The 27038-nt window shown below is 44.0% G+C and overlaps 1 protein-coding gene and 1 non-coding gene across 9 annotated transcripts in view; one reads left to right on the plus strand and one right to left on the minus strand.

The window, feature by feature from the left end:
• Window positions 1-27038, minus strand: part of Cobl (cordon-bleu WH2 repeat protein) — a 242784-nt gene that overhangs the window by 200529 nt on the left and 15217 nt on the right. The window lies entirely within an intron of this gene.
• Trnal-cag (transfer RNA leucine (anticodon CAG)) lies at window positions 19090-19172 on the plus strand. Its single transcript has one exon. It is a non-coding gene; the product is annotated as a tRNA-Leu (tRNA).

Below are 27038 nucleotides of genomic sequence, written 5' to 3' on the forward strand. Positions count from 1 at the left end.
GAAGAAACCCAAGTCACGTTTTGGTACAGATAAGAATTAGAAATATTTAGCCCGTTGAACCCTCCACCACAGGTAAAACAAAAATCTTATTTTAATTTGAAGTTTCAAGAAGAATATTCAGATTACTAAGAACAAATTAATTCAGGAAAAGACTAATTCAAAGGTCATTCAGTTCTAGTCTAAGTCCTAAAATATCAGTGAATATTTCCTTAGATATCTAAAACATTCAAATAGGCACAAGCTGTACAAGCTGCCAGATCAAGGGGAGCCCACGTACCCACATAAATGCTGTCCAGGCTCCTCTCTCCATATCACCAACCTGTCTCTGGAGTTTGGAGATGTCCAAACAGAAACCCAAAGCAGGCCTGTGAGTTCAGAAAGCTCTTCACAATCCACTGCTTACCGGAAAGAGGAGATGCCACAGAATGGACCCCTTTCCTCAATGTGTGCATCCATTATGGAATGCCACACAAGCAACAGCAGAAACAATAACCCAAACACGTGCCTGTTCCTGTTTTAGAATAAGTAAAATGCTAAACAATCGAGTAGCCATCTTAAAATACAAACCATCTACTATTAATCATCAACATACTGTAAAGGTATCTGAGGTAATACGACGAGAAATGCCACTATCTAAAATTTTCATAAAATTTATCATAAAAGTAACCAGTACCTACAGCGACATTTCTGAGAAAATTCTTGCAGAAGTCAGATCATGACAACCTGGATCGGACTCACTCCCTGCCACAGTCCTCCACTTTAAGAGAGAAGACTGTTCCTCCATCCTCAGCTCCTCCTATGAGAGAGTCTGGGCAGCTTGTCTGCTGCATATTTATAGCGGCCTGGTCTAGCTGCATTTAATATCAAGATTCTAAATGAGAATGGCGAGCTTAGCCAGCGAGACAAACTAATTTTACTTCTTTGAAAATAGTTAACTTGCCTAAATTGTTTGATAATCAAAACCAATTCTTAAAATACTTGATCACTTCAGTGGCCTTGGAATTCCAACATCTCATACAACCTATTTTAGATGTTTCTTTTTAAGTGTCACCGAACTGTCCCAACTCCCGCATCCAGCAGCGCTTTCTCTGGTGACACTAACTCCACCCATTTGTGATTGGGTCTTGTGCTAGTCAGTTGTTTCATTTCATTTTGTTTTTATTTGACTTTTGGTGTACATGACACAAGCTTCAGTCATCTGACAAGGAAAAAAAAAGCATCAATTAAGGAAATGCCTACATCAGACTGACCTATAGGCAAGTCTGTGGCGCATTTTCTTGACTAATGATTGATGTGGAAGGGCCCAGCCCACTGTCAGTGGTGGCAGGTGGTCCTGGAATGTGTAAGAAAGCAAGCTGAGCAAGCTGTGGAGAGCAAGCCAGTAGGCAGCACCCCTCCATGGTCTCTCTTTCAGTTCCTGCCTCCATACTCACACTCTCGTTTCCTTCCACGATGGACTGTGTAATCTGTAAACTGAAACTCTTTACTCACCGAAGTCGTTCTTGGTCGTGGTGTTTATCAGAGCAACAGAAAAGCAGGCAAAACCTTGGACAGGCCTGTACGCCTTGTGAAAATGCAGTCTTCCTCGGCGGCCACTTGTTCACAGCTCTCTTCCTCTTCTTCATGTCACAGGACACAGTGGCCCCCTCCACAGTGGCACCTTTCTATCCCTTGAGCGGGCCTTCCTCTCCTCTCCTGGAAGGGCCTCGTTTGGCCTGAAACTCACTGTCATGTTGTGCCTTGCCTTCACCTGCCCCCTCCCATATGAATAGACTTCCAATTTACACCCAACCATGTTTTAGCACCTTCCCTACCAAATAAATACACTCAGCTCCCTCACTGTGCCTCAGACAAAGAACACCCCTTGAATAACTACCCCAGCTCACCCCCATAGCTAAGTCACCCCAGGCCTGAGGATGGCATGACTTGCAAGGACCTCTAACGTGCTCTTTTCTGCCCATGGTTATGGCCTCCACACCCTCCAGTTCCTCTCATCTGTTTGCTCTACTGTCACAATGGGCTCCAAACTGTTTGCTATTGCTTACTCTCTTGCTTTCCAAGGAACCAAGTCGAGACCACTAATTATCTGTGAAAGAAAGGCAGAAATAAGCCACAGAGCGGGGGTGTCTGGTGCCAAGCACAGTAGACAACCCTTGCATCTGTGTGGTGACTTACTCTGGAAAGCTCAACCTACAAAGCCCCACTAAAATCCGCCACTCAGCATGCTTCTCTGCACAGGCTCAACACAATCTTTGTCTTGCACAGTGGAGGACTCGTCAAAGTAAACAACACTCCTGCAGGAATTCCAAGTTCAGGGACTCCCTGCCTCCAACAACAGATTCGTTTTAGAAAACACTAGTTTAAATCTTTGTTATTTAGTCATGTTTTGAAAATGCAAGGCAGTATTTTGACACATTGTTAATAAAAAGAATTCTTCTCTGACACCAATAATTTGATTTGATTTGAAGGTCTGCATGCTCATTATGAGGCTCTGAAAGGAGAAACACCAATGGTGATAACAACTTAAAATATAAACAATCTGGCTTGAACTCTTGGCTGCCTGTGAGTTCACTTCATCAGGGACTGAACCGTTGGAAGAGATGCAGGCAGGGCTGAGGAGCCTGGCGGAGACGGGGTTGACAGGACTGGTAAACACTAGGAACTGTTACAGAGATGATTACTCCATGCCAGACAGTTGAGAGCAACAGCAGAGGCCAGCTCACAAAGAGAGGGGGCACCAGGGCAGCTTCAGTAAGGGCCAGGAAGTTCCACTGGGGAGTTCCCTTCTCTGCCTGAAGGATAAACCCCTCAGGACATGATGCATATGCAGAACTGAAGCATCAAACACCTCATCCTCTAGCTTTTTTTTTTTTTTTTTCTGTCCCCACATTTAGCATACTTGTGGTTGCTGCTGGAGAACTACTGCTTCCAGATCTGGCAGGGCAGGGCACACAGGGTGACATGATATACAGAGTTCTGGCCCTGCTCTCCAACTGGGTCATATACTATTCCAGGGTTCTGGCCTCTGCAGTCCAAGTGGCCATAATCCTTTCTAGAGCACATTTGGCAGGAGAGAGGGGATGAGGATAAGACCCCACCACAGCAAGAGGTTCCTTGAAGGATAGAGAAAAGACTATGTAGGAAACACACAAAGAAAAAGACATCCAAGTATGTCTGCCACACAATGCAGCGTGGCTCAAGAGCCACTATAAGGACACAAATATCCTCAGCCCTTAACATCAATTAGAGTCACTAAGGAACTTCCCAAAGTTACAGATGCCCAGAGCACCAGGCAGCCCACAGGCCCTGACCTCCATGGTCAGTGAGTGAACACAAAATTACAGGTGCCCAGGGCACCAGGCAACCCACAGATACAGACCCCCCCCCATGGTCAGTGAGTAAACCTAAAATTACAAATGCCCAGGGTACCAGGCAACCCACAGTCATGGACTCCATGGTCAGTAAGTGACACAAAATTACAGATGCCCAGGGCACCAGGCAGCCCATAGACACGGACCCCATGGTCAGTGACAAGTGCTCAGGAGAAACCACAGCATCCCACCTGGCCATGCAAGGGCACAGACGCAATTACCCATAGACTCCTAGAAGGCTAGCAATTGTGGCTTCCACCTCCCAGTGGGAACCCCAAACATGTTCTCAAAGCCCCGGCAAATGCTGCAGCCCTATTTTTCACCTGTTTCCCTCTTCCTCTAACCTGTCAGGTGGGAACTGGAGTGTCTACCTTAATAGAGAGGAATTGATCCTCTTTCTACTCACTCGTGGATAACTATCAGACCCCACTCTTTTCTCTACAAGTTAATCTCTGTTTTCTCCAAACAGAAGGTACACTTTGGAGAATCTACTATGAAGACAGGTTTCCAGGCCACTCCGTAGATTTTCGTTAGAGTAAGAGAGGAATGGTTTGGAATCTCTTTCCATCGGTACTCTCCTACATGGCTGGATGGCCCACACGCATCCTCAGTACCTTCTGAGTCTATGTAAGAAGGTCTCTGACCCCATTAAGTCTTTGTTTTGGAGAACATGAGGAATGGGACTCTTTGACTTGTTACAGCTTCTAGATTACTCTGGGCCCTGAAGCCTATGGGAAAGGGGAGGATGACCCAAACTTCTGGGAAAGGAGGCACTACCCATGGTAGCTGCCGGGTCAGGGTGGCCATACCCTGCTGGTGATGCCATATACTCAGCCACAGATAGAGAATCTGCCTTGACTTCCGGGAACATCCATGCTGGACTTTCTCACCAATCCTGCCCAGCAGTGGCTCTTCTTATTTAGTCATTGAAACCTTCAGAAAACTTCCAAGAACACCACCAGAAAGCCAGCGACCACACAGGGCAAGGAGGCCCCAGGGGTATAAACACTGGCCAAAGGGCTGTGGTGGAACCTGAGAATGGGCATAGAGGCATGGTGTTAAGTGGGTTGAGCAAGGGAGTGGGTAAGTGGGAAGGAAGATGCCTCCAGAGGAGGGAGGGAAGTTTCAGGTCACCGTTAGCAAAGGGGAGGGGAAGGCTGGACACGGTGCCAGCCAAGCCTTACGTGCACCTGGGCCCAATGCCCAAGGAAGAACCTGGCTTGCACCACAGAGGGGAGAGGAGTCATCTGTAGTCATTGCAAGTAGGAATTGACCAGCAAGAGTTATGAGATACAGCCTAGGAAACCAAAGGGAAGGCAGGCCGGGAACCTCCAGTGAGCACACACATGGAGGGAAGCTGGAGTAGGTATCGTATCGTTCATGCCCTCCTGCTCCTGGTCTGTCACCAGCCTGTACAAAGGCAGCAGGCAGGGAACAGGACCCCAAGCACAGGATCTCTCTCAATGCAGGATGAGATGCTATTGTCAAGGCCCAGGATATAGCCCTACTGCTTCTATGATGGCCACAGATGCTCTGGAGTCCATGTCAATGTCATGTCCAATCCAAACGTGCCAGTTGTGCTAGGCCAGTCAGCCAAGAACAGACCCTACTACCCCTGCGCTTTCCCACTGTCTGCAGGATGCAATGATTTTTAACTTGGCAGCACCCAGTCTTAATTGTGAGCCCAGATTTGTCTGATATCTGTGGATAAGCCGGCTAATATCTGTACACAGTCAGTCCCCACCCAGCAGCTCCACGGGGCACAAGGCCCTGCCTTCTCAGATAGCATCAAGAGTGAGAGTTTTGTGAGAGGCTTTCTGCCCTAGGGATGCTGATGAAAGGGGGTGAGTGACTGATCATGATGTGACTCTGGCCTCTACTCATCTGGATGTGTTTATATCTAAACCACTGAAAATGTAGGTATGAGTTGCATGGCAATGGAAGGTACAAAGATCAACAAAACTGTCAGTTTTTTAATTATGAAAAACAGAGTGTTTATTCTGATGTAAGATTTCTACCTATCAAAAGTCCAATGTCCCAAAACACATTTCCAAAAAATGTGTGGAACTTTCACGTATCAGTACAATCACCGTTTGGGGGGAAGAAATCAGCCTTTCCCTAAAGGAACCTCCTCCCTTTATACCTCTGCTCTCCTTTCTTTGGGGAGTACTGGTTTTGAGGGGAAGGGGAAGGTAGGCCTGGCTGAGGGGAGTGAGAAAGCTATGTAATTATACGGAAAAGACTAGGAGCCAGGCCTATCAGTGCCAGGGAATGAGTTATAAATAAGGCGTGTGGGAAGGCTGGGAGGGGCAGGGTTAGACAGAGAGACATAAGGCTGAGCTCTTGAATTAGTATATCTTGCTCTGAGATAAAAGGGAGTATGTGTGCATGTGTCACACACATGTGAACAGATGCATGTGACAATAAGGAGTAGAAGAGAGAGCAGCAGAGAACATTATATCCACGTGAAAAGCAGGAATATATGGAGGGAGAGTGTTTCAAGATTCCTTCCTTCCTTCCTTCCTTCCTTCCTTCCTTCCTTCCTTCCGTCCTTCCTTCCTTCCTTCCTTCCTCCCTCATTCATTTATTCATTCATTCATTCACTTATTTATTCATTCATTCACTTATTTATTTATTTGGTTTTTTGAGACAAGATTTCTCTGTGTAGCCCTGGCTATCCTGGAACTCCCTCTATAGACCAGGCTGGCCTCGAATTCACAGAGATCCATCTGCCTCTGCCTCCCAAGTGCTGAGATTAAAGGTGTGTGCTACCACTGCCTCCTCACTCTCTTCAAGATTCTTTTATCACGGGACTTCCTGTAAATCTGATATTATTCCAAAAATATAAAGCAAAAAAAAAAAAAAAGGAAATCAGATTTGATCCACAGATATAATGGTGTAATTTCTGTTTGATACACCTACTCATGTGTACCAGAGACACCCCTAACCACTCCCTCCAGACCACTTCCTAACACTCCTGTTAGCACTTTGCCAATGTTGGCCTCAAGCCTCTCTGTCTGTCATCTGTCTTAATTGCATAGTAAGTAGTTGTTTTTGATGTATAACATTTAAGAGGAATTCAAGATTCTTTATTTGAAGCAATTTAATTATTTTCCAAAGAAGAATTTTTGGTCACATTTTAAAATTTTAACTGTATGAAGAGTATATGATTTTTTTTATTCCCATGAGTTGGCCCTCCTTTATTACAGTGAGGTTCTGTAGTCATGGTTAATATCCCTTAGTGATCTACAAGTATCTAACCACTGATAATCAACACAGTAAGGCTGACGTGAAAGAACATCCTATCTCCTCCACAGTTCTTAAGGTCAAATGCAGGTAGGAGGATCACAACCTAAGTGGACACAGGCCCACATCACTAACCAAGAAGCTATCTGCAATTGGTACCCACTTGCAAAGGAAAAAATTAGTCTTTTCCAAGAGAGGTTCACTGAGTATATTAACCACACTTCAGGGCAGGCTCCATGTCCAGAAGTATATGGTCAATACAAAGCAAATTTAGTACCTTTGTCTTAGTTATGGTTTCCATTGCTGTGAAGAGACACCATGACAACTCTTATAAAGGAAAAGATTTAATTCGGGTGACTTACAGTTTCAGAGGTTTAGTCCATTATCATCATGGTGGTACATGGTGGCATGCAGGCAGACATGGTGCTAGAGAAGGCTGAGAGGTCTACATCTTGATCCACAGGCCACAGTGAACTCTGTCATTGGGTATAGTTTTAGCATAGAAGACCTCAAAGCCCACCCCCACTGTGACACTTTCTCCAACAAGGCCACACCTACTCCAACCAAGCCATACCTCCTAACAGTGCCACTCCTTTTGGGGGCCATTTTCTTTCAGACCATCACACTCTTTCTCATATAGCTTTGTTAGGGCATTTTTTTTGTCTTATTGGTCTATTGCTTGTATATTCTGGTTTATGATTGTGTGTGTGTGTGTGTGTGTGTGTGTGTGTGTGTGTGTGTATTTTTTTTGGGGGGGGGTTTCGAGACAGGGTTTCTCTGCGTAGCTTTGCGCCTTTCCTGGAGCTCACTTGGTAGCCCAGGCAATTATTTTTTAAAGAGAGAGAAAGTGAGTGAAATTGGGTGGGTAGGGAGGCAGGGAGGACCTGGGAGGGGTTGAGAGAGGAGAAAAGCATGATCAGAATGTATTGTATGAAAACAATCTTTTTTTCATTAAAAAATGGGGAGACTGCTACAGGAAATTATACAGCCACTGGAGAGGCAACACACAGAGTCTGGCCAATGAGAACGATCAATACTGACTTCAGCCGGGGAGACAGGGCACCTGGCCCAGGATGGGCTCTCAAATACATCCTGGAGTCACTGCAATATTCTAGGGTGACCTCTGAGCATGCAGGAAGTGAAGGAACTGTGTCTGTGATGTAGGCAGTTCAGTTTGACATGTGTGAAGGAGCTGTGTCTGTGATGTAAGTAGGCAGTTCAGTTCGACATGCATCTTTGGGCTGCATAGGAATATGAACATGTCTAATAATCCTAACTGTACTAAAAGCAGCAATAGCCTGGAGTACCCAAATACAGGAACACAAAATTCTTATCAAGCAATAAGTAAATGTAGAAATTCCACATGTACAGACTCATACAGGCCCACCAAAAGGGCAGTGTCTGATCAGACGAGCTGAACCCAGAAAGAGGCCAGGGCGGGGAGGAAGGGTGAGCCTCCTACCAGGCCAGGGGACAGAGCAACCCTTGTGTATAGTCACGCCGATGGCCCCTTCTCCAGCACTAGAGACAGCAGTGGTGTTGTCTTTAGACAAGTCCCTGACTCTCACCTCCCAAGCCAGTGGGTTACAGACAGTGTCTTAATACTTCATTTTTTCCCCCAAAAGCAAAAAAACAGAAAAACAAACAAACAAAAGCAACCCCCTCCAAAACCAACAACAACCACCAACCCACAAACAAACAAACTACAAAAACTATAAAATGGCAGCCATAGAGCACAGGGACAGGGGTGGAGACCCTGTCTCTTAATATGCACTGTCTGGTTTCGTTTTATTTTTCTGGTTTTTTTTTTGTTGTTGTTTTGTTTGTTCGTTTGTTTGGTGGTATTTATTTTAAGATTTCAATTTGGAGATACATGATAATTACAGGCTCTACATAGCTACCGCATGCCTTGCCTGTGACTGTCCCAGGGCTGTGTGTTATGACTAATTGCAGCGCCCACACAGCCTCAGGGCAGGCGACAGGGAAATGCTCTCCTCAGAGACACTTGTGTCCTATAAGGAATGGTACAGCTGTTATCGTTCTCAAATTACCACCAAGCCCCACCCTGTGTGCCAGCCCAGCAGTGAGATGAACCCACTGTCTCAGCTCTTAAAACCCAATGATTCACCAGGGCAGCATGTGGCAAAGTTCTGAAAAAGGCATTGTACACACTTTAAATTTATCATGGAGTTCTAGCAAGTTCAAAACTATCTATTAGATCCTGATCATTCCAATAAGACACATAAAAGCAGCCGACAGTCATAGCCTGACAAATGAAGAGAAAGGGGGTGGGGGGCGCTGCATTACACTTCCAAAGTGCACATTGCTTTTTTGATAAATTTAATATCACTGTGCTTTAAAGCAAATCACATTGAAGATTTCAACTACAGTTCCTAGGCATTCCAATTGTTTTACTATGTAACCTTTGATGAATGTATTAATTTTAAAATCAACTTAAATGTTTTAGTAGTTTTAGGTTTGCAGTGAATTTGAAAAGGAGGTACAGAGGTCACATTTGCTCACTTCCTTCACATAGGCACAGCCATTCCCACTAACAACACTCTCCACTGTGATCATGCACTGTTAAAACGGGTACACTATAGCGGACATGACTGTGGCCTACATCACGTTACATCACATCACATCACAGCACATCACATCACATCACTCTCGGTGCTGTACATCCAGTAGGCTGTACAGCAAACAAAGGTGCAAAGCCACAAATCACCATTAGTGTCCTATAAGCCCTTTTAGTGTCCCACAAATCCTTTGTAAGGCACAAATGCGCCCACTTTCCATCTCCTCAATCCCGGGCACCCCCTGTTGTTTTTTACTTTCTCCATTATCTCCTCCCTTTTAGAAGTCAGTTGGAAGGATACAGCATGTAGCTTTTGGAGACCGATGATTTTAGCTTCGTAATACACACAGTTAACAGCCCCGTCCTGTCCTGTCCTAGCTTGACTCATTATTTCTCCTTAGTGCTGAATACAGTTCCATTGTCTGGATGTGAATGGTACACGAATTTCACAGGAAAAGAAGGGTGGCTCAAATAAAAGGAATGCACGATTTGTTCAGTGCAGCCACAGAAGCAGCTCCGGGTGCAGAGCACTACATGAGCTGGGGAACGTGAACAGTGGTGGATGAACTGAGAACAAAAGCCAGAATTCAAAGGACCATCAGTTTACTCTGCCACTTCTTTGCTCAGTCCTGGACTCAGCACAGCCTGAAACCTGGGGCAGGCAAGGCTGGAACAAGGAAATCTGGACAAGCACCGTGCAACCACCACCTGCCCTCCCCCAGATCCAGCAGAAAGAGAAGAAAAGGAGGAATGAGAATGTGCAATAAGTGAAATAAACAACTCAAGGGATGGGTCCTCGGCAGAATCACCAAGCCTAAGTATTTGTCAGTGGAATTATCCAATCTGAGTGTCAGAGAGAAACAATCTGTCAAAAATGAAGGCTCGGAAACCTACCGAATGGTACCAAGAGGTCTAAGCTTCATGTCAATGGGATTCTAGAAAGGAAGGAGAAAGTGACCATTTCAAGAGTTAATGGCAGAAAACTTCCCAAAGTTGGCAAAGGAAACAAACCTACATATTCATAAAGTTCAGCAGACACCATACAGAGTGAAGGCACTGCACAATCTTGGACATCATGATCTAAGTAATCTTAAAGCTGAAGACTGCTGTGGGATGAATGTCTTTCTGTATGCTGTGAATATGTGTTGCTCCCATTGGTTAATAAACAATGCTGCACTGGCCCATGGCAGGGCAGGATGGAGGCAGGCCGGAAGTCCAAGAGAGATAGAGAGAAGATAGGTGGAATAAGAGGAGACGCTCCAAGCTGCTGCCAGGAGAAGAAAGCCACATGGCAAAACATAGATTCCCAACATGGCAGAGAGACATTTACTGCCAGCACTGGGAGCCATGCTCACAGGACAACTCTGGGGAGCAGTGGGTCTATGCCTCCATCAGGCAGCGTGTAGCCCAAAAACTTTTTTTTTTTTTTGTCTTCACTAGCAAAAGCTAAATCCGCTATACAGTGCTCTGTGCAGCTTGGAGATGCCTCTGTGTATCACAGTGGGAATCCGCTGTGTTGTACTCAATCTGTAATGCTGCAGCGTGCGTCTCTGTGCCTTGGCCCGCATGAGAGAGATGAACCAAGAAACTGCTCTTGCCTGGACTGTTTGACAGTATGTTGTATAAACTGGACATGCAGAACACATGGGAAAATGACCCCTGAACTTTGCCAAAACAAGGCGAGATGGTCCTTCGGGTTCCTGCCTCACAGAAAAAACTGCCAGACATTCTGCAGGACATGGAGAAAAGAGACTGACAAACTTTGCCATGAAACGGTCCTTTAAATTTCCTGCTTCACCAAAAAGTCTGCCAGAGACTCTAGTCCTGAAGGTTGAGGGTAGATGCCCCAATGTTACAGAGAAATTTGGGTGATTGTCCAGGCAGCCAGATGTCTCTGTCATTTCTAGATTTTTGGAAGTTTCTTACAATGCACTTCCTGTTTACTCAGGTAATATTATATCCTTCTGGGGTCTTTGATGGAGTTGAAGACTAGATAGTTATGATTACAGTTTTTCTTAATCATGATAAATGGTAAATTAGATATGAAACTTTAGACTTACAAAGATAGGATAGATGCAGTATTTTCTTTAATTTTGCTAAATACAAATAAACTAGGTATTGTAACTATAATTCTTACTTGATATCTGTTTTGTTATATGTAATTTTACTATATTAAAATAAAAATCTTCCTTTTTGATTAGACAGAAAATGGGAAGTGCTGTGGGATGGTCTTTCTGTATGTTGTGAATATGTGTTGCTACTATTGGTTAATAAAGAAGCTGCTGTGGACTATGGCAGAATAGAGCCAGGTGGGGAATCCAAACAGAGAGATAAGGAGAAGAAGACAGAGTCAAGGGAGATGCCAAGCGCTGCCAGGGGAGCACAATGTAATGGAACACAGGTAATGCCAAGAAGTCATGTGGCAAAACACAGATCAAATGAAATGAGTTCATTTTTTTTTTTTTTTTTTTCCGAGACAGGGTTTCTCTGTGCAACTTTGGAACCTGTCCTGGATCTCACTCTGTAGACCAGGCTGGCCTCAAACTCACAGAGATCCACCTGGTTCTGCCTCCCAAGTGCTGGGATTAAAGGCATGCACCACCACCGCCCAGCTTGAAATGGGTTCATTTAAGATGAAAGAGCTAGCTAGTGAGAAGTCTGAGTCAGACCAAACAGTTTATAATTTATATAAGCCTCTGTGTATTTATTTGGGACTGAATGGCTGCAGGAAAGAAACTTCCGCCAACAGAAGAAAAAGAAAAACATCTTGAGAGCAAACAAAGCAAACCACATTTTTCCTGACACAGAAACAATGCCTAGGGAGTGACCAGGTCATAAAAAGTACTGAAGGGAATTTGTACATTCGGTGACTGTATCCTGGCTGCGGTTTGAATTGAATATGAGATACCACCCCCCATCCCCTCCCATAGGTTCCCATGTTAAATACTTGAGTCCTCAGCTCACTTCATATTTTGGAAGGTTCTGGAAACTTTAGGAAGCGAGGCCTACCTGGAGCCAGGAGGTCACTGGGGGCAAGTCTTTGGGGGTCTCTTGTTTTTGGCTCTTTCCTGTCTCTGCTACTTCCTGTCTACAACCAGGTGAAGAAGCTCTTGTAGACACCATGTTCCACCAAAACACACAAGGCCAATCATGGACTGACTCCTCAGAAACCCCAATTAAAGTGAAACCTTCCTCCTTTCAGCTGCTTATAAGAGCTATTTTGGTCATCACCATGAAAAGCAAACGAATACCTTCTTTCACATATAAGTTGAAAAAGAAAAGTCATTCTCAAATGAAGGCAGATAAAAATAATTTATTGCCAACAAAACTGTTCTACAATTGCTAAATTAAGCTCTTCAGAGATGACAAGACATGGCAATGAACATGGCACATACATTACGAGGAAAAAGAACCTGGTAACATATTCAGTCCCATAGGCTCTGCATATTCTTGACTTCAGTTCTTTTTTTTTTTTTTTTTTTTTTTTTTTTTGGTTTTTCGAGACAGGGTTTCTCTGTGTAGCTTTGCGCCTTTCCTGGAACTCACTTGGTAGCCCAGGCTGGCCTCGAACTCACAGAGATCCACCTGGCTCTGCCTCCCGAGTGCTGGGATTAAAGGCGTGCGCCACCACCGCCCGGCTTGACTTCAGTTCTTGACAATGTGCACAGAGCACAAGGCCCAGATGATACCATGTGAGTGGATAAGGCAAGCACTCCTTACAAGAAATGATTGGCACCATCAGTACTTTGGATTTCTGAGGGTTTTTTGGGGGTGGGGTGGGGTGGGTTCTTAAATATTTGTACATTTTTAGAATAATGTTTAGCTCAAAGTGTTTTATATCTTACAGAATTTCAGATTTCAGGGTTTGGGCTTAGAAATGCTTGACCTGTATGTAATATTCCACATAAATGGCAAAATACTAACTTAAGTAAAATGCCAAAAGCTTGTGCATTTTCCATACTACTAAATACATAGAATTTTAAAGGTTTCCTAAAGGAAAATTTAAAAAAAACACCAGAAATTAAAAAATCAGAATAGATAACCTAAAGATAGCCACTTAAAACTTTGGTTTTTCTGTGGGGAATGCTGTTCAGTGGTGAGTCACATGTTTAACATTCACAAGGCCCTGATTTCAATCCCCACCAACATGAACAGTAACAAATAACTTTGAATTTATAGTTAGGAACACTATGGAAAAGGAGTTTTCAGGCCCAAGTAGTTTCACTGGGAAATTCAACTGAACTGAACACTAAAAAAAAAAAAAAAAAAAAAATCTGCTCTATACAATCATTTCTAGAAAACAGAAGACAACACTTTCCAAATTATTATATAAGGCTATTATTAACCAGATGACAAAGACCTGAAAAAATAAATTGCATTAAGAACAGAAACCAACATATCAAAGGCCCTTGGCAACACATATAACAAAACTTAAGAAAAAAGAGCAAATAGAATCAGAGATACATAAAGGGAATAATGTGTCACACAAAATGTCTTGATCACAGAAGTACAAGGCTGGTTCAATATTTGAAACTTGATTAATGTAATTAATCAGTTATTGTAAATAATCAACACTATCAGTTGAAGGAAAATGAAATTTAAAAAAACAATGAGGTAATTCAATGTCAACAAATAAAGAAGAAAATGGAACCCCTTTAGTCTTTGAAAAGACATCTATAGGAAGCTGGAGAGATGGTGAAGAGCACGGACTGCTCTTCCAGAGGACCTGGGTTCAACTCTCAGCACCCACATGGCAGGTCACAACTGTCTGTGACTCCAGTTCCAGGGAACCCAAAACCCCAGGGCAAAACACCAATGCACATAAAATAAAAATGAACAAAATTTTTAAAAAGACATCTATAAAGCATCTACAGCTGATAGATTTTTTTGGTTAAAAACTGAATGTTTTCCCACTAAGGTTAGGAACAATATAAGGATGACACCTTCGGTCTTTTCACTCGACCCAAGCATAGGGCAAGAGGAAGGGAAAAGGTTTAAAAGAAATAAAGATTAGACCAGTGGCATGAAGCCATGCCTGTCTTCTAGACAGTCATATCCATTCCCAAAGAACCTTCAAGTAATATAAACCCACAGAATTAATAGATTTAGCAAAGGAACAGGACAAGGTTCACACACACAAATCAATTAAATTTCAATATTATCAATCAACAATTTCAAACTGGAATTTGAAAATATTACTTATACTTTTGGTTCCTAAAGAAAAAAATATTTAGGTATAACCCTCCTGAACACAGATAAAACTGATAGACGATGCTGGTGGGAGAAATAGAGGGGGACTTAGAAAAAGGGGCAAATATTCATGGATTAGGAGACTGAAATTGCTTTACAGATTCCCCATGATTATAGACATTGTCAATGAGATTATTTTGTAGCTATAGATAACCTTATTTAATAATTTGTGTGGAGAAGCACAGGAAAAATAGCTGAGACAGTTTTGAAAAACCAAGAATGTTCAGGGCATTAGACTACACTACTTTAATAGTTACTATAAAGTTACAATACTCAAGCAGGGTGGTTTGTGGGGAACAAGTTAATCAAGAAACAGACCCTCACAAATATGGCCAGGTGATTTTTTTTGACAAAATATGAAGGAATGAAGGAAAACAATCAAACAAACAAAAATGGTCTTTTCAATAAGTGGTGGCGTTGTGACTGGACCCTGGGCTAAAAGGGACAGAGAGGAGAAAGTGGAGAAGGAAGAGAACATTGACCCAAATCCCAAGTTTATACAGAAATTCACAAAATGAGATGTATATAAGGAAGCATAAGACAAAACCTTCCTGTTTAGGAGTAGGCAAGAGTTCTCAGGCATGGTACCCACACATGTAAACATGAAGTTCAAAGAGAACAAATGTCTTCAGTGAAAACTTCCACTCTTCTGAAGATGATGATAAAAAAAAAAAACAATGAAAATACAAGCTATAGACTGAGAAAAACAGATTCTCAACTCACATACAGAGCCAAAGAACTGTACTCAGGTTACATAAAGAAACTTCAAAAAAACGATATTAAAAAAAAAGGGAATAGGCAAAGGGCTTAGACGCATTCTTTTTACTAAACAGATGCATGGCTGGCAAAGAAATGAAGCTATTAGTCATCAGGTAAATGCAAGAGTAAACATACTCACCCTAGCAACACAAAACTAGGAAGTGTACACAAACACAGACCTGCAGGAATGCTGATAGCAGCATAGCAGTGGTATAACACTGGAACAATGAGTGATGGTAAACAGATTGGTGGACCCACAGGCTAGACTACTGCCGAGCAACAGAGAGGAATAAACCGACATACACAATCACAAATGTAATGGTAAGCGAAGGCTCAAAGGGATACACTGTGTTGACTAGCTTTCTATCAACTAGAAACAAGCTAGAGTCATCTGAGAGGAGGGAGCCTCAGTTGAGAAAATGCCTCCATAGGCTGTAGGCAAGCCTGCAGAATTTTCTTAATTAGTGATTGATGTGGGAGGACCCAGCCCATTGTGGGTGGTGCCTCCACTGGGCTGGTGGTCCTGGGTTCTTTAAGAAAGCAGGTTGAGTAAGCTAAGAGGAGCAAGCCAGTAAGCAGCACTCTTCCATGGCTTCTGCATCAGCTCCTGCCTCTAGGTTCCTGCCCTGTTTGAACTCCTGTTTTGACTTCCATCAATGATGAACAATGATATGGAAGTGTAAGCCAAATAAACCACTTCCTCCCCAAGTTGCCTTGGTCATAATGTTTCATCACAATAAAAACATACCTGCAAGATTTTATTTGTGTGGCATTCTCAAAGTCACAGTGACGAAGAACAGATTGAAGAGTTGTCAGGAAGACTATGAGATAATATGAGAGGTCAGGGGTATGTTCTTTACCCTGACTATAAACACAGAGCTATAATGTGTTAGCAAACCTACAAAGATACAGGACTTTGTAAAAAATATATATAAATCAATTGCATACTATATTAACTTTAAAAAATAAAATGTTAAAAACAAGAATTCATTCAAGTATCTGTCTTTACAATTAATGTTCATGAAAACTATCTTCCCCTTAATGTCACTGGAAACCATGACAGTCATCCATAATGGAGAGAGTGAGGACCCTTTGGTTTACCAGGACTCCCTAAATATCAAAATTTTCACCTGTTAATGTGCCTCCTATAAAATAGTAAGATTGTATTATTTACTTATAATTTATATATTATCATATACACTTTAATGTCTAACTCATTTGCAGTACCTAATACAACATAAATTATATAGAAGCAGCTATTGTCATGCATTGCTTAAAATGCAAGAAAAAGGCCTGTACATATTTATTACAGATGCAATTTTTAAATAACTTTCAATCCATGCATATTCAAACTAAAAATGGAGAACCTGAAGCTATAGTGCACATACTATATTCATTTTTTCAACCTGTTCTTAAGAATAATATAAAATATTCGTAAAATGTCAAAATGGATTGCCTTGCTGTGGATAATGATGCCATGTAGATACAGCTTAAGTAGGAAGTAGGGCGGATCTAAATTTACATCTTTACCCATAGATTATTTCATATCTCAGACCTCATCAGAGAAGTTTCTTTGTGCAGTAGACTATGCTGTTAAGGAAGAAACCCCCAACTACTCAAAGCACAGAGGATAAATGTTGGTGGAATGCTTGACCATAATTGAGCTCAGAGACCATCTTGGTAGAGGAGATGGATTATGAGAGCCACAGGCTTGGGAGCAGTGGGGCAAACGGTGTCTTCTGGACATGACAGAACACCCCCCTCATAAAGGCAACAGCTTAGCTGCCTACACAAGACATGCATAAGATCAAACCTGTGAACATGACTGCTCGGAAGGGAGGAAGGGCCTAGAAACCTTACACGCTGAGATTGAGGGGCTATTGACAGTTGATGATTGCTCAGAAAGAGAGAGTGAGTTTTCTTTAAGAATATGGCCGTTGGTAAGTCTACCATCCTCCAACAGATGGCCCACTGAATGTACTGGCATCACAAACTAGACTCAGTGGGGGCAATTTTTTAAAATGGCCGGGGGCATGAAGTTGTAAGAGGATTTAGGAGGCAGAGATAAATCTTGGAGGAGATGGAGGTTGTGAGAGTAAATATGATCAAAATACATCATATCCATGTTTGATAGAAGAAGGCACATAATAGTCACTGCATCTCTTCCAAATGTGCCAGCTGCATCTGGGGTTCAGAACTGGATGGACAGTGAATAGACATCAACTGGTTCATGACAGTGCTTTTTCTTTTAGCTGTCTAGGGTTTGGGGCCATCCCTCTGGGAACAGTGCTTCCAAGACTGCACCTGTTCCTCCTCTGTCCTCACTTCACATACTTTCCCTCAGGGACTTACAGCTGTGATTGTTGAAGAACGCTGTGTTCCATCTCAGAAGGGAAGGACAGATTTCATAGACTGCAGTAACAGCTTTGCCACCTCAACTGTGAGAATCAATGTTTATGCCACCCTTCCACCCCCTCCACCACTCACATCCCCCCCCACCCCACCTGCAATCCTCTGCTGAATCCTAATGCCCAAGATGATGCTATCTGGAGGTAGGGCCTGAGAGAAGAGCATAGGCCATGGGTGGAGAGTCTAAAAAATGTGATCAGTACCCTGAGGAGTGGTTCTTTCTCTCTCTTGCCTGTGGCTCCATCTCTCCCACTTCAGGACATGAAGAAGGATGCCATCTGTAAGTTAGTGTGCTAGTTTGAATGAAAATGGCCCCCATAGGCTCACAAGGGGTGGCACTATTAGGAGGTATGGCATTGTTGGAGTAGGTGTGGCCTTTTTGGAAGAAATATGTCACTGAGGAATGACTTTGAGGTTTTAGAAGCTCAAGGCAGGCCTAGTGGCTTACTGCCTCTTCCTGTAGCCTGTAAATCCAGATGTAGAATTCTCAGCTACCTCTCCAGCACCATGTCTGCCTGCATGCTGCCATGCTTCCCACCATGATAATAATCAACTAAACTTCTGAACTGTAAGGCAGCTCCAATTGAATGTTTTCCTTTATAAGAATCACCATGGTCATGATGTCCCTTCACAGCAACAAAACCCTAAGATAGGAAGAAGGCTCTTACCAAGAATCAGAACCAACCATGCTGGCACTGTGATCTGGGGCTTCATGGCATCCAGAAATTGTGAGAATAAATATTTGTTGTTTAAGTTGTTTAGTCTATGATATTCTTAGTCAGTTTAAACTGTCAGAAAACTAAGTCAAATACACAGTAGAACAGCAAGTAAAATATAAGCTGCCTAGTTCAATGTGAACTTCAAATAAGCAATGAAGAGTTAGGATATGTTTTTAATTTTAAGTCTTGCTTTTCACTTCAAATTCTCACTTAACTGGGCTTCCTGTGTGTTGACAACCCTAGGACATGGCATGCGTGCATGCGTGCCTGCGTGCATGTGTGCACATGTGTGTGTGTGTGTGTGTGTGTGTGTGTGTGTGTATGTGTGTGTGTGTGACTTGTGTGGGGTCCAAATATAGGTGTATGTGCATGTGTCCACGTGGAGGTCAGAACTTGATTATCAGGTGTCTCCCTTTATCCTTCTCTACTTTCTTTTTTTCAGACAGGATTTCTCACTGAACATGAAACTCACTGATTATGCTAGAGTAGCTAACCAGCTAGCTCCCGAGGTTCTCCTCTTTACACCCTACCTTCCCTACCAGCAATGGGGTCGCTCTGTCCAGTTTTCTACGTGGGTACTAGAGACTCAACCTCAAGTCTTCACATTTGTGCAGCAAGCCCTTTAAGCAGCTGAGTCATTGCCTTAGCTTCCAGGCCCTGGGAAAATTCTTAATCCTCCATGTCACAGTATCCTTAGGGAAGAGAGGAAGGTGAGACCTACCAGATAGATGGGTGATAAAAACGAGACAGGAAGTGGGTCAGGATGGCCGAGCGGTCTAAGGCGCTGCGTTCAGGTCGCAGTCTCCCCTGGAGGCGTGGGTTCGAATCCCACTCCTGACAACTTGATATCTGCCGGGCGGTGGTGGCGCACGCCTTTAATCCCAGCACTCGGGAGGCAGAGGCAGGCGGATCTCTGTGAGTTCGAGGCCAGCCTGGGCTACCAAGTGAGTCCCAGGAAAGGCGCAAAGCTACACAGAGAAACCCTGTCTCAAAAAACCAAAAAAAAAAAAAAAAACGAGACAGGTAGTGTCAGTTTCTGCTGTGGCTTTAGCAACCTTTAATCAGAGTTAGTCTCTGGTCCACTTGGTGATCTCCAAGGTCCATTCAGGAGCTTGGACTCCCTGCAGGTACTCGCTCACTGCTGAGCACTCCAGACGGGCCCTGCTCACCAGCTCTCCATTGCATTCTCACTCCATATGAAAGCTGGCACTCGGCTCCTTACCCAAAACTGATGGCTGAAATTACAGACCTGCTTTGACAACCACCATGACCCAGGGAGTTGGCAGCTCCAGCTAGCTGTAGGCCAGCCTCCACCACTCTGGCTAGGTGACTCAGAATCAGTCTTGATGAAGTGAGACTGAACTGAACCTGCCCCTGTCCTCTGAGGAAGATCAAGCATGTATGACGGCACTATCATGCTTGCAAAGGCATTTACAAAGTGCTCTTCAAACTATTCTTATGGGCTCATGACCAACCAAGTCATAATATCAGAACTCAAAAGTCCCTCTCCTTCCCCAATTTGCACCTACAGTGGGTCTTTGCTCTATCAATGACAGGCATCCTAAATTCCCTTCCAACCCACAACCTCCTTCCTGAGGCAGCTCAGAACTCCTTTTTCCTCCCTCTAGGCTGGCTGCCACAGCATAGCCCAAGCTCTTGTCTCCCAGCACCCCCTGACTGCTACCAGAGTTAGTTTTCTAAGATAGGCTCCAGTGGTCCCTCATGTTCTTCCAGTGCCTTTGGTCAAAGCTCCCGATGGGCTACACTGCTGTGTGGCCTCTATGAGAGATCCTGCCCAGATATTCTTTCTGCTGGCCTCCCTTCATGCAATGCCAACTTTCTTGCCATCCATAAATAAATAAATCTCATCACATGCCTCTGTTCCTTGTTCCTGTTATGCTACTATGCCTTTTCTACTGGAAGTTTCACTGCTCAGGCCACTGAGCCCAGCACAGGCAGCCCCATGCTCTTGACTCAATGGAGCACCATACCCACAGAAGTATGGTTCCACAAATGCTCACACTATACCATCAACCACTTATCCCATTCCACATGCAGTAGGTATGCTTACAGAGTCTGGAAATTCTGAGTAAACCTTTCCAACAGGCCACAAAATGGATGGGAGTCCAGGGCCCTGACCAAACAACTGCAAGGGATTACCCCTTAGTACCAGAAAAAGTAACACGCCGCTTTTGGGGAACCAGAATATGTCCTACGTTTAATAATTAGAATAACGGAAATCATTGTTTCCCTTATGCTCAGCTTGTCAGAAATGCTAAGACAAAACTGATGCTCAGTCACAGCACACTGCTTGTGTTCATAGCTAAAGGCTCTCTCCATTCTCTGTTTGTTTGTTTGGCTTGCTCTGCTAGTTCTGTTTCTATTACCATCCTTGCATATGGGCCCTATTAAAGCCTTGGGGAAACAGATGGGGTATAGAAAAAAATAGGAGCACAAAAGCAAGAAAATGGTGTTGGGAGGCACCCATTCAGAAGGTACTGGGAAGTAGGATATTAACTGGAGCAGCATCGGCCTCACCTCAGGGTGGCTGGACTAACATTTGAAGTGGAGAAGCAATGATTGTTCAAGGTCCACACTTACATTGAAAAAATCCAGTCAAACACAAACACCAATCCTAGAGACAGTGGAGGGCCAAGTCACAATATCATTATGTGTGCCATGTGCTGTTGGCTACCAGAAGACAAAGGACCATTTCTTTTTCCTTGGAAATCTGGCTATTGATCTCTGGGACACGTTGGTTCCAAGAGGCTAAGCAGACTGGAACACCCCTACCCCAACACCTATCACTAAGATCTTCCCAGCAGAGATCATGTGAGTTACCAAATGTCACAGTTCAAGGAGCCGATTTCAGGAAAGCAAAACAAAACCTGTTAATATCATTGACAGACTTGTGTTCAGTCTTCCTTTAAATCTTAAGCAAAAGGTTTAACTGCACCCTCACCCACAAAGATAAGCATAAATACAAAGAGAAAGGGCACTGAGGAGTATGCGTGGCTGTCTTCCTGAAGTCAAACCCAAGCCTATCCTCAGCCAGCTTGAACCTCTGGGGCTCCCCTACCACCCTAGACTACTTCCCAGTAACATTCCTCACATATCAGTCTTTTCTTCTCCTTTCAAGTTTCAGGAAGACTGAATTACCAAAATAATGACACTAACCATTAATATGTGAACGGCACTTCCCCATAGATCCAACCCTGACCTTGTTGTCAAGCACATGCCCCTCCCTACACAGGCATACTAATCTTCCAAGGAAGCCCTGGGGCACTCCCTCTAGCAGAGGCCTCCCCTGGGGTTTGACTGCCTGTCCCTCTTGCCACATCTCACCAATAGCAACAGCATATAACCTGCATGACTACAACCAACTGTGTGTGCCTTCTAAAGAGCCAAGTCACCGACATCTAGTACTGAATCCCAAAACAGCAGAGGCTAGGTTAATGTCAGGGTGTGTGCGTCATCAGCTGGATGACCAGCACAAGGAATACTAGAAACTGGAAAGAGGAAACCTTGGCTCAAGGAATTCAGCCACTTGAGAATTAGAGCCGCAAAGGAAGACTGATTCTTCACTCTGCACATGTGGGGGAGAGGCCTATGCCTCACACACTTGCCACACAGCCCATGCTTGGAAACAAGGTGCCCTTATAAAGAAGGCTGTTGTCCTTCTGAAGAAAGCTACCAAACATTTATCACATTTCAAATCAAAACAGTTACATGAGCCGGGCGGTGGTGGCACACACCTTTAATCCCAGCAGAGGCAGGCGGATCTCTGTGAGTTCGAGGCCAGCCTGGTCTACAGAGCGAGATCCAGGAAAGGTGCAAAGCTACAGAGAAACTCTGTCTTGAAAAACAAAACAAAACAAACAAACAAAAAAACTTACATGAAAAATTCAGTAAGTTTCATACACATTAAAATGGGGGAAAACCAGCCTAGCAAATATAATTCCTGTGCATAGTTGGTGGAATGTACGACTGGGCAGAAGTTCCTTAAAACATTAAAAGCACATCAATCATATGACCCCACCTTTCTTCTCAAAGTATTGACCCAAAAGGAAGGGGATACATGTCACACAGAGCCTGTATGTGAATGGTCACAGTAGCTTTACCTATTATAGGAAACCTGGAAATCACCCAAATATCTGTCAAGTGGAGAATGGTTAGACAAGCTGTTCCAAGTTAGTGCATGGATCAGTGCCTGTCAATAAAGAGTGTGAAGCCCAGAAGTGCCTGCCACACGAGAGTAAATATCGAAACCATTGTGTTCAGCGAAAGAACATAACCAAAGCAGAGTACTGCGATGCGCAGCGCCACATACAGACAGCCACACATAGACTGACAGCAGCACCAGACAGCGGAAGGGGAGGAGGGACTGTGGAGGTGCATACCGGAATACCAGAACTGCTGGCTGCAAGAGAAACACTTAACATGGTGACTATGGTGAGGAAACACACATCAGATTTTCTGAGATGGCCCTTCACAGAAGTAATCTGGACATATCCGGGCCCTACACTTAGGCAGAACTAATTGGTCCTTTAACCGTGAGTGTTCCTGAAGCCCTTGGCTGACTACTCACAGAGAGTGCTGAGCCCATCAAGGGCTTGCCTGCAATCTGGGCTCAGCTGCCTTCTCTCTAAGCAACACGGATGAATATGTGAAATGCATTAAAAATGGCAGCAAATGGACATTATCAGGAACAACATGAGGATAACAAGGGTAAACCCAAACTGAGATATTTGCTCACTTTCCAGTATCTGAGGGTTTTGTTGTCCCTTGTTATTAACAGTAGGCAAACTTTCACCATTTTGTGAATGTTTATGAAAACAATGATACATACTCATGTAATGATAATAACCACATGCAGTTCTCTGCACACAGAAAAACAACTATCAGAACGCCTTGTGCCCATCCCACCTCAAGTGGGATTTGGTTATAAAAGTCACCTCTTTGGACCCCTGATGGATGTTATTAGTGGATCCTCAATAGGGTCTTGACAGTTGCTTTGGAAGAAGGTGATTCAGCGGATTGCTCCATGGAAATTCCCAAACAGGTGTTTTAGAGTAGCTGCTACAACCACCCACGCCCCCCAGCATGGTCTTGACTTAGTGATTTGTACCTAACTAACAGAATTCGGAGCTATCATGTGTGACTTTGGAGGCTAGGTCACAAAGGCCTTACAGCTTCCTCCTTCATTCCCCCAAGTCACTTGGTCATCTGCAGGTGTCAGGTACCAGCTGTGAGGACACCCAAGCACACAGAGAAAGATGGCCACACCGCAAAGAGCTGAGGCATCCCACTGTAAGTTAACCAAGCTGGAGCCATCTCCCAGCCATTTCATATGAATGACTGCACAGAGCTACTGCAACAAGGGAGCTTATGTCACATTTAGAAAAGCTCTTCCTGATGCCATTGCACAGTTCTAGGACACTGATACAAAGTAACAGATCACTACTATCTGTTGTCTTAAATCCAGTCACTTTCCTTTGTGATCAGATGTGATTTCATAACAGTAAACAATAACCATCCACACATACAGGCTACCTACATAGAGCCAGCCCCAAGGAGCTTTACAACCCAGCACAAAGGCAGATAACTGAGCAAGGTGGGTGACATCACCACGCTTGATTTATTTGAAGTTTGTTGGTTTGGAGATAGAATCTTCCTCTGTAGCTCAGACTGCCCTGGAAACTCACTATGTAGGCCAGTCTGGCCTTGAACTCATAGCTCTTCTGCCTCAGCCTTCCCAGTGCTAAAATAACAGATGGGAATTATAATGCCCAGCTTACTTTGATGTCTTTAATCAGTACATTGGCTATTCTCCACCTGGAAAGTAAAGAATGAAATTCATGAAATTCAAGTGACATGTATCAAGTATCATTAAACAGACCCCAGAAGTAACAGTAATGACCTAAATAACATCATCAGAGAGCATTCTGTATAGCATCCAGGATCCCAGACAATCCACAGCTAAAAGCAAGCTTAGAGTGGACTTGCTTGTGTAGAATAGAGTAGACTCTAATTCTCCAGTCCAATCAGCTCATCTCAGTATAATGACTCACTTCTGTCATTTCAGATCTCCTCCACTTACTCCTAAATACTCCCCTCCAAGACTCTTCCCATCACAGAGTTCCTGTAGCAGGAAGAACCATCTGAATAGAGTCCCTTATGGTACATATGATGTGGCCAAGAAAAGACAGCTAGAGGCAGGCACTGCTTAAGAGCATGTAGTCTTATTCTGCTCTTTCCTAGGGCCACAAGTAAGGCCACAACACACCCTCTCAAAGACCAGTCAACACAACCTTCCATGGTCTGTACATACATACACACACACACACACACACACACACACACACACACACACACACACGCACACGCACACCCCTCACAGGGCTCAGCACTCTTAAGACATTGAGAAATGAAGTAATGTAGCCCAGCAATTGCAGTCAGTCCCCACTGCCTGGCTTCCTAGAAGGTATGAAGGTGTCTGTTAAGAAAGCATCATATTCTCCAAGGACAGAACATCTTCCAGACTCAACAGTGCTGATGCACATATGAACTCAGAGAGACTGTGAAATCATGTATAAGACCTGAATAAGTTCAAGCCAGACAAAATCCCAGCACAGCTAAGGGAAAGTAGGTAGAAAGTCTGGGGGAGAGGAAAAGTATGATAAAAATATATTGTATAAAAAAATTTTTTTAAGCCAACAAACAAACAAAGACATTTTAATGCAAATTTGCTGTGGAACCAAAAAGAATAATAATCAGAGACCAAAGTAATCTAGACTTTACTCATCTTTTCCTGTCTGTTCCTATTTCTTCCCAAAGTCATAAGCTTGAGACCCCTGCAGGATTAATAAATCCCAGCACACCAGCATTGGTTCCAGGGGTACACACCTGTGGCTTCCCCACTCACTGCAAGTAAGGATGGGCCCTATGGCCCTGGAGCCAGTGGAGGCTGGTAGTCCTGTTCAGAGGACAGGTGGTATTAACAATAGAAATGCTGTGTGTGTGTGTGTGTGTGTGTGTGTGTGTGTGTGTGTGTGTGTGTGTGTGTGATGTGTGGTACTGTTTCCGGGCTACCCTAAACTAGCTATTCAAGCTCTCTGGATTCAGTATGTTCAGCTCCAAAACGGGGAGTGTAATGGTCCTGCAAACAGATCTACTGAGGGGGATGAATGACAAAAATCTAAGAAAAATAAATACTCAGTGATTCAGGTGACCTGCTCTGGGTCTAGAAGTCCAAAGTTGTATGCATCCTTCTCATGGTATGCCTGGGTGTCTCCACAAGGTTCTGAACTTCTTGAAGCAGGGATTCACTCTCAAAGCCATGCTTACCTCACTGTGGACAGATGAATGCACAGACTAAATCTGAGTAACTCTGAAATCTCTGCCCAGAAGCTCACTGGCTTCCATTCTTGCTTGCTTTAAGTTTCAGACACCCCCACTTCTCAAAGAGCAGGATGCACAGTGTACTAGAATAAACAGTGCACACTCACAGTCCTTGGTCTATGTCCTCTACTGTGTCATTACCACCTGTGTGTTGCAGAAACACTGGGTAAGCAGGATGGATACCTTCTCAGGGGAATAAAAGAATAAACTGTGCCAAACTCCAAGCCAACCACGCCAAGGACCAAGCACAGCCTAAGTAAACCCAGCCTTCCTCCCAGGTCACCTGCATTCCAAGGACCTGAGTGAGCTCTCACTGTTCCTCCCTGATCTCCTCCCTGCTTTCACCTCAGAGTCTGGACTTCCCTCGGGGCCCTCCAGCATGTTATCCATGAATATCTGAGGAGGGAATGAGATTACATCAACATAATTAATAGGTGAACGTATCAAGTTAGCTGTTCTTGGTCATGAGAGTTAACCCTCTGTGTTCCACAGTCCTTGCCTTTAAAATAGGATTAGAATCCACCCCATGAGGTATTTGTGAGAAGTAAAGGTGAGGACACACAGGAAGACATTAGACCCTGCCAATGTCTACACTCTCGGCTGATATCACCAGGGCCCAGCCCCGCCTGCCCCCTTACTTCAGCTATATACTAGAGCAGCTGTCCTGACCCCATGGCCAATCACAAAGCTTATCAGTCTTCAAGGAGATAGAGGCACCTGCTGACAGTCACATATGATGAATCGTTATCCTGTGGTCAGAATACAACACACCCATTCCCACCCTAAGGAAATTTATGAAACTTTTCAGACCCTGGGCTTCTGCCCAGTTCCCACTTTGTGATCTGCCCAAGACACCAACACCTGCACTGTGAAGGTTTTAACACTTCCGACTACACTCCCTCCGCCATGACTGTGGGACAGGGCAGCACCCTACCATCCAGGACTCATCAGACGAGAGCCGCTTCAGGATACCGACTTCATTATTAATGAGACAGCAGAGCCAAGGCATCGTCACCACAACCCAGCTAATCTCCACCTTTTTCTTTCCTCTATTCTCTCTCTGGAATCATGAAATATTCTGAGAACAACCTTTGTCCATTTAGTATCCTGTTGTACTCAAAAATGCTGGCCCGATTCCCGGTTCATCAAGATAAAGCCGTGTTCTGCATTGCCCACCTGCTGGCCCTCCACAATGGACTCCTGATGCAGGCATCTAAGTCACGTGTTACCCTTGCTACTGACTTACATGGTGGTGACGACACTTTCGTCAGTCCCGTGGCTTCTGTTCATGCCAGTTGGTACCCT

This window comes from Peromyscus maniculatus, chromosome 10, assembly GCF_049852395.1.
Source record: "Peromyscus maniculatus bairdii isolate BWxNUB_F1_BW_parent chromosome 10, HU_Pman_BW_mat_3.1, whole genome shotgun sequence".
Taxonomy (NCBI): Eukaryota; Metazoa; Chordata; class Mammalia; order Rodentia; family Cricetidae; genus Peromyscus; species Peromyscus maniculatus.